The sequence below is a fragment of the Zingiber officinale genome, chromosome 10B (genome assembly GCF_018446385.1).
Source record: "Zingiber officinale cultivar Zhangliang chromosome 10B, Zo_v1.1, whole genome shotgun sequence".
Taxonomy (NCBI): domain Eukaryota; kingdom Viridiplantae; phylum Streptophyta; class Magnoliopsida; order Zingiberales; family Zingiberaceae; genus Zingiber; species Zingiber officinale.
Genome location: NC_056005.1, coordinates 12,050,118 through 12,058,687, shown reverse-complemented (window position 1 = coordinate 12,058,687; position 8,570 = coordinate 12,050,118).

The window sequence follows — 8,570 nt, the reverse complement described above, 5'->3', positions numbered from 1 at the left end:
GAAAGCATCGGATCAAAGTATGGTGGAGGTCCCTATTGTTGATCACTACCCTCTCCAATTCTTGAAGTGTGGAGGCCACGGGTGAGGATGGAGGGTTTGTTGAGATAAGGTTTGATCTGTTTATTAATGGTTCAGCTATTCTTTGTTGTACAAAATTTAGTTTTGGATTGTTTTGGAAGGATAGGTGTGTGTGCGCTCTTGTAGCTTATGGACAGGGAATCATGGTGGTGAGCTGCTGCATTGCTACTAAAAATCTCACGGTAGGTGATTTCCAGTGAGGTATTTTTGCTATTTTCATTAGTATATGCTAGGTTAGGTGGTCTAATGGGTTGTAGGGTTTTGTTATTCTTGCTTAGATTGATTAGTGAGAATTAAGGAATCAATTAAGATGTGGATTGATAAGGATTTGTATCGTATTATGTTAGAGATGGCATGATTTGTGGTTGTTTGGATAAATTGTTAGAGGTGAATCATGAGGGTGATTATGCATGTTTGAATAATGATGTATAGTAGATAATAATGGGATGTTGGAGTTTATGATCGGTTATGGATTTGGGATTCATTTGTGGATGGAGTTAAATCTAGTTAGATTAATTTGGGTGAGAATTTAAAGATGAATTATGTTGGAGTTTGTGATTGATGGTGGTTGACGATTTGGTTGATAGGTTGATTGGATGATTATCGAATTGGGAGGTATTGTTATAATGTTGGATAAAAATTTATTATTGTTTTGGAGGAGTTTTGGAGATGTATCATATATAACCTAATCTAATTAGGTTATATTATGATTAAGGTTAGTTGGAGGATTAATCCATAATCATGTTTGATTAGGGTTATCCTAATTAGGTGGGGGAAAGTTGTTTAGTTATTTACTTCATATGTAACCAGCTAAATACATTATATGATTGCAGGACTTTGGTTTGAGACGAGTGTCTCGACGTGGGATTTCCGGATCACGATCGACAGATTTAAGGCGGGTATTTCTTCCTTGGCTCTATGTAGGTTTTTATTGAGCTTAGTGCATGGTTTTATGTGATGGTTTAGGATGCTTTACCTTATATCGTGTTCGTTTGTTGCTTTCTTGCTTGATACTGATGCTTGACCCTTGTGATGATCTATTTAATTCTTATACAGTCTGCACTTTGGTTATCTTTACTCTGTGGTATTTTTACATGTAGAGTATGCATGGTAGGGGATACTTTGTTGGTGGTATTCATATGAGGTTTGTCTATTGGTATGTCGTGTATACTTTTGTCTGGTGAGATGATTGGAGGAGTTGTATTGATTGTATATTTGTTGTATATACACGTGTCTGATGTGTTTACTGGAGGATACATGTTGATTGTACCTATGTTCTGTGTACATGTATCTAGGGAGATGGTTGGAGATTCTTGGTTGATTATACATGTGTAGTTATATATATGTGTTTGGTGGGATATGTGGAGGTATCATGACGATTATACCCGTGTTATGGGGCACTCATGTGGAGTTTTAGTTTGCATGGATGATGATGGTGTCCGTATCATGATTATATATATATATATATATATATATCATGTTCATCATTCATTGCATACTGACGACTATCGTCTCTCTTGTGGTTGAGAGGGTTGTCAGTCTTTTATAGTTGTCCATTCGACCACTATTGGAGAGTGGTAGCTTGGAGCTAGTCCTGTCGCGCTTACTCAGCCGCTCAGTATTCTGTCAGCCTCGACCACTCTAGAGTAGTGAGTCTTGAGGGTATAGTAGTCAGAGGGCTAGAGATGTGAGTGGTCAGGGACCCTTAGCTATGTAGTTATATAACTACTTAGTTGACCGTCCGCTTCGGCCGCCTATAGCGGTGCATGTACTGGAGGCTAGTACGGTTTGTCACGGACCCAAGCCTCTCGACCATACAGGGGTCGTGGTGTCTAGAGAGGTGGCGGGAGTGACCATGGAGCATGCATACACATTTTTGCATATGATGCGCGGTGCATCTTTGGAGATATATTTGCATACATGCCTAGTAGATATTAGATGCATGTGATTGTGATTGTTGCACTTGTTTGAGATATGCTTGTTGCATATGGTTGTCATGCTGCATATATGTTATTTATTTTATATGTATATGCAGTTGTATTTATATTGCACAGGTGTCTTGAGTGGGTTTGTTGTAGATCCAGTGAGTGTACTGATCATTGTACCATGTGTCGTCTCCAGATTGGGTATGTGTTTATCATCTTGTCAGTTGTGGTATGTGCAGTTTTGTATGTCAGTTATGAGCATTATACCATGTGAGATAGACTGGTACTGGTAGTTGTGTTTATTGGATATGTTAGTATGATAATGTTCTTTATTTCCCTGCTTAGACTGTATACTTTTGATCTCCATGTTATTTATAGATCATGCACTATCCTGTCTATTACCCGTTGAGTTACCTATACTCACCACCGCATATATGTCTTTATGTTTTCAGGTAGATGGGCGGAGTGTTGCTTGGAGTATCCTATCTGTCGGGTCCTACGTCACATCCGAAGAGCATTTCAGGTTTTCGCTTATGTTTTACTTGTATTCGTTATTTGGTGCATTCGGTGTATTTGGTGTATTTGGTGTTGTTGTTTTTGTGTTGTTGTGGTTGTTGTATAAAGCCTAGCCGGCTAGTAGTGTCTTAATGTGTTTTGTATGGGCTTGTCTTATGTTTTTCCGCTGTGTTGGTTTTGATTTCAGCCGAGTGGGCAGATAGAAATATATATAACTGCGGGGTTGTTGTTATAGTTGTCCAGCCGTATCGGCTGAGATTATTAACTGCGTGATTGTGTATATATTCCAGCCGCATGTGGCTGATGTATATTTTGTTTGTACTTATGCTTCAGATTGTCACCGGTACAGGGGAGATGCTGCAAATTTTTGTCTGGCAAGGACTCCTTTGGGGGCATGACACAACCGGAAACCCTAGGTTGACCGGACGCCTACTGTTCCCTCTACGGGGAACGCGTCCTCACCTACTCCACTCAGGAGATTTACCTGTTGTCAGTGCGATCCTCCAGATCGACTGGACTTTTGCTCAGCGTTCGAAGCTTTCGGACTTTCTGCTGGACCTCCGCTTCCCGGCCCATCCAGTCTTTCACCTGGTCCGCGACACCAGGACTTTCCACCTAGGGTTACCCCCCTAGGACTTTTGCCTAAAGCTGTCGACCCGCCAAGACTTTCTGCATAGGGTTATCACCCCCTATGACATAGGGTTACTACCCTCTAGGATTTTTCACTTGCCTAACCGTATCTAGGACTTTCCTGAAATACTTAATTAAGTACCTTAGATCACAAAACAACTTAACTTTGAATTCCTTTGTCATTATCAAAACAACAGTCGATCGTCGGATGCTTCCCGCACCAACATCATCTAAACTTTATTTTACTTCAGTTACTATTCTGCTTCTTCTTCTTCTTCTTCTTCCATCTGTGAGAGGAAGTGACTTGAGCGTCAGAGGGCCTAGCCAAGGATCCCCACCCCAGTCTTAGGTCACTAATGCTTTGTTGGCTTGTCTCACTGTGCACAGGAGCATTGAGGAGTTCCTCCAGATCTTTGGAGTTCGTCTTCATCGGAGGTCATCATCATCATCAGACATGATCAAATTTGGCGTCATTTGTGGGAACTATTCACTTGAATCTGAGATTATGAAGATGGAGGAAGCTGGTAAACCCAACGCCATCACTAACTCGCAAGATGATTTGGAGTTGCTCATCAATGCCAGAGTACAGAAGATACTGCAACAACAACAACAACAAGTCAATACTGGTGGTACATTACCTGTAGTGCCACCTTCGGCGATGTCAATAACCTCTCATTACTAGGAGAAGGAGATCAAGGGAAGAGATCAGACTCATCTGTTCTCTGCTTCTCTATCTCCCACCCGATGTCTTAAAGCTTATTTCCGAACACCTATCAAACAAGGAGGACAAAGAGCAATCCTTCAGGAATCTTCTGGAGAGACCCCTGTAAGGGAAAAATAAAAAGGGAAGGTGATAGCTAGTGATAGTTCTCCAGAAAGAATTATCACTCCATTCTCTCAATAGGTGCTGGATGATCCGTTGCCAAAGCATTATCAGAATTTAAATGTTGGAGAATATTCAGAAACAATTGATCCCGAAGATCATCTTCTCAAGTTTGATCATGCAGCCCTTTTCCAACAATTCACTGATGGAGTTAAATGTCGGATGTTTTTTACTACTTTTGAAGGAGCAGCTTAAAGATGGTTTAAGCGGCTGCCGGAGAATTCTATTCGTCGCTTCAAGGATTTCCGCAAGGTATTCTTACACAATTTTTCCAGCAATCGGAGGTATCACAAAATCCCATGGAGCCTTTTTCTATTAAACAAAGACCTAAAGAATCCATCAGAGCTTATATTAAGAGGTTTAATCAAGTGGCTATTGATGCCTCATCGACCACTATAGAGATCTTGGTAAGCGCCTTTTCTCATGGGCTTAATGATACTGATTTTTTCAAGGATTTGGTTAGGAATCCTCCTACCAATTTTGATATATTAATTGAGCGGGCTTCGGAGTTTATTAATGTGGAGGAGGCTCAAGCTGCCCGTAAGAAAGAGGTTAACACCTCTGCACCGGTTCTAACAGTGGCCCACCCGGTGGGACTTGTCCAACCTCCTAAAGGACCTTGAACGGACCCGTACCATCGTCATCCCGAGCCTCGATCACAAGTGGTATAACATGTGGGGGTTCCTCGACACTTTCCTCAAAGATGGTGCACATACCATCTAGCTAACACTCATGATACTAAGAATTGTTTCACTTTGATGAATCAACAAGCAGGCAACACTCGATATCGTTGGCGTTCTCCAATCTCAAGTTGTCGATGATATCCTTAACAGAACAACCCGCTTAAAATTGAATATCAATCAAGCATGTCACAAGAGGAAATATTACCTCTCCCTGTGGTACAAGCTCAAGCACCCGGCCAGGCATAATCAGAGCCATCATCGGCTCGACAGGAAGAGAATCGCAGTAATGCCGCTTGAGGCAACATTATCATGATAGCAGCAGGGCCCACTGATGGTGATTCTAATTGGGCTAGGAAATCACACGCTCGGCGATTAACAATTCATGCCGTCGGATGTAGTGCTGAGAAGGCAACAGGGTCGGAGTTCAGTTTTGTACCGAGAGATTTGGTGGGAATAGAAGTACCCCATGATGATGCACTAATAATCAAGGTTGTTATAGTCAATTATAACATATCATGTACTTTTATTGATACTGGTAGCTCTATTAACATTATCTTTAATCAAGCTTTTGACTAGTTTCAAATCAACCCGAATGAGCTTCAGCCTATGATTACTCCATTATACGGGTTCATAGGTAATAAGGTACAACCACCGGGTCAGATAAAACTGGTCGTATCCCTAGGGGAGGAGCCTCTTATGCGAACTCGCCTCGTCGATCGATATTTATAGTTGTGGACACCCCATTAGCTTACAATGTTATTTTGGGTCGTCCGACCTTGAATGAATTTAGGGAGGTCGTTTCTACTTTCTGCTAGAAGATAAAATCCCCTATGAATGATCAAGTAGGGGAAGTTAAAGGATGCCAAATAACAGCACGAAAGTGTTATGTGGAGATTGTAAGGACGGAAGCTAAGCCACCCAAAAAGCTCAGAGGATGGATATTAATGTCAGTCATGAAAAGCCACCCACCCTTATATATGAAGAGAAGGAGGAAGTACAAATACAGCCTGGACAACTAGAAGCTACGACATATATCGCTTTCAACCTGGATCCTGAGCTCAGAGATGATTTGATAAGGTGTCTAACAAAAAATAGCGATGTGTTCGCTTGGACACCTAAGGAAGTGAAAGGTGTTGTGCCAACGGTTATGGAGCACACTCTTCACGTATATCTGGATGCCCAGCCGGTAAAACAAAAAAAGAGGGACTTCGGAGCCGACGAGAATAAGATTATCAAAGAAGAAGTGGACAAGCTACTAGAGGCTGGATGCATTCGGGAAGTACAATTCCCAAGCTGGATGGCTAATGTGGTGTTGGTTTCTAAGCCAGGTAACAAGTGACGAGTATATATTGACTTCAGAGATCTCAACAAGGCTTTCTCAAAGGACTATTATCCTCTACCCCACATAGATCAAGTGGTAGACTCCATGGCTAGCTGTGAGTTTATTAGTATGCTGGATGCCTATCATGGGTATCATCAAATTCTACTTGCTAAGGCTGATCAAGAAAATGTTAGCTTTATAACTGCTGAAGGTACTTATTGCTACAATATTATACCTTTTGGTCTAAAGAATGCAGGAGCTACTTATCAATAACTTATGAATAAGGTCTTCCAAAAGTAGATTGGAAGAAATATGGAAGTTTATGTGGATGATATTCTTATTAAAACTATATGAGTTTCTAGTTTATGTGCTGATATTGAAAAAACTTGTAGGACCTTGAGGAGGTATGGGCTCAAGATCAATCCCAACAAGTGTTTATTTGGGGCCAAGAGTGGGAAGTTCCTGGGATACATAGTGATCGAACGAGGAATAGAAGTTAATCCTAGCAAGGTGAAAGCATTACAGGACATGGCTCCTCCAAAGAACCTGAAGGAGGCTCAGAGATTGACAAGGAGGATTACTGCCCTGTCTCACTTCATCTCTCGGTCGACTATTACGATTCCGCAAGTATACGGATTCGTCGTCAGTAATAGAGATTATCGATCCCACGAGGACTGGTTATAAGCACTAGTGATGACTCACTTAGGATTAGCTAAACTACTGATGGTTGTAAATTATCTAAAGAAAAGGGGTTTGGAAACGGAAATGAGAACTAGCAAAGAAGAAGTAATAGACTTGGTTTATGAAGAGTCCTAGGAGTTTGGTTTCATTATGGTGTTATCGATGTATCATATTCTATCCTTTACTCATTGCCCATCAACATGCATTCGCCGGAAGCTGAAGTATCTATTCTTAGGTACCAAATAAAGAAGATCCCTATGAAATCCTGTTACGGTTAACCCCTATCACTAGGGTGCCTTGGTAGATCACAAGAACACTACTCTAATTGGTGTTACTAAGGATAGAGATAAGGAGCTTAGTTTGGTCTCTTACTTCCTTGTGGAGGAGTTGTCTCTCCTTTCAAGGGAGTACCCTAGATATCCGTGAACGAATTACCCCTGTCACTAGGGCCCCTCGAGTGTACGAGCTAGGATATTCTCTCTGTGAGATAGGAAATTCCTATACAATCAATTAACACGATATAGAGATCGAGTGATCGAAACAAAGCAAGTGAAATCATCCAATGAAATAGAGGCAAAAGTATGAGTCTACATCAAACCAATCCACAACTACTCCCTCATCCTAGAACAAGGAATCTACTCCATAGACGTCGGAGAAAAACCCGAAGACATAATGTTAAGCATACAATTCTCAAACAAGAAAAGAGAAAGAGAAAAAACGTTTATCCAACGACGACGAGTGATCTTCGGATCTAATCCTTTGCTTCTGGAGTTGATGTGGTGATGAAGGATCGTTGGATGGAGGTCCTGGATGACGTGGAATGGCACCAAATCGATTCTCTCTCTGACGGCTTGCTTCCCGGCTCTCCCCCCTTGAGGAAAAGGGTTAAAACCCTTTTATTGGCTAGGGCACGGCTGCGGCGGCACGACCGTGTAAGGATGGCATGGTCGTGCCCTTTCTTGTCTCTGGCCGCGTTGCACGGTCATGCCAATTGGCACGACCATGTGAGCTTCGGGCTCAGTTCCTGGGGCACGACCGTGCAGGGTTGCACGACCGTTCCTTGCTTGGTTTCAGTCATGGGGGGCATGACCGTGCAAGTATGCACGACCATGCTCTGATCTGCCTCTGGGTTGGTCGCACACCCATGCAAGGGTTGCACAGTCGTGCACTTCTCCTCTCCTGTTTGGCCACACGACCGTGCGAGGTTGCACGACCGTGTTCTCTGTCTCATTCCAGTGCGCCGACAATCACTATTTTTGCTCCGAAAGTTGTCCCTGTCAATACAAAACCAAACAAAGAGTAGATATCCGAACAAAAGAGTATATATGATGAGTACATGATAAAAGAGGCGATCATGCAAAGAATATATACGTATAAACCAAGTGAATGTGCGTTAAAATATGCATAAATGATCATAATATTTACGCACATTATACCCCCAGACTTAAACCTTTGCTTGTCCTCAAGCAAAACGCTGTAAAATATGTTCATGAGCGCCTAGCAGTGTTTCATAATCCCTAGTGCATTCACCTAACTCTATCAACTAGTTTCATTGATAAGCACGATTGTGGAATAACCTAAGTATGACCTAATCATAAGTTCTTTGTGCTCGGTACAATAAGTAACTCAAACTCTTCAAGTTTCAATTTTCTGTCCTAGTTAAATCGTCATACAATTGAGTTCCTAATGTTCCCAGTGATAGGCACTTACCTGCCACACACTTGGTTTATTTTCCTTAAATTACACAAGGTCTCAAAGGATACTACTTGGAATAAAGAGAAACATAACATTCATTTCCCCAATAACCAAACTCTATCTCAAAGGGGTAAATTATTAATTTCCACTCAAGACAA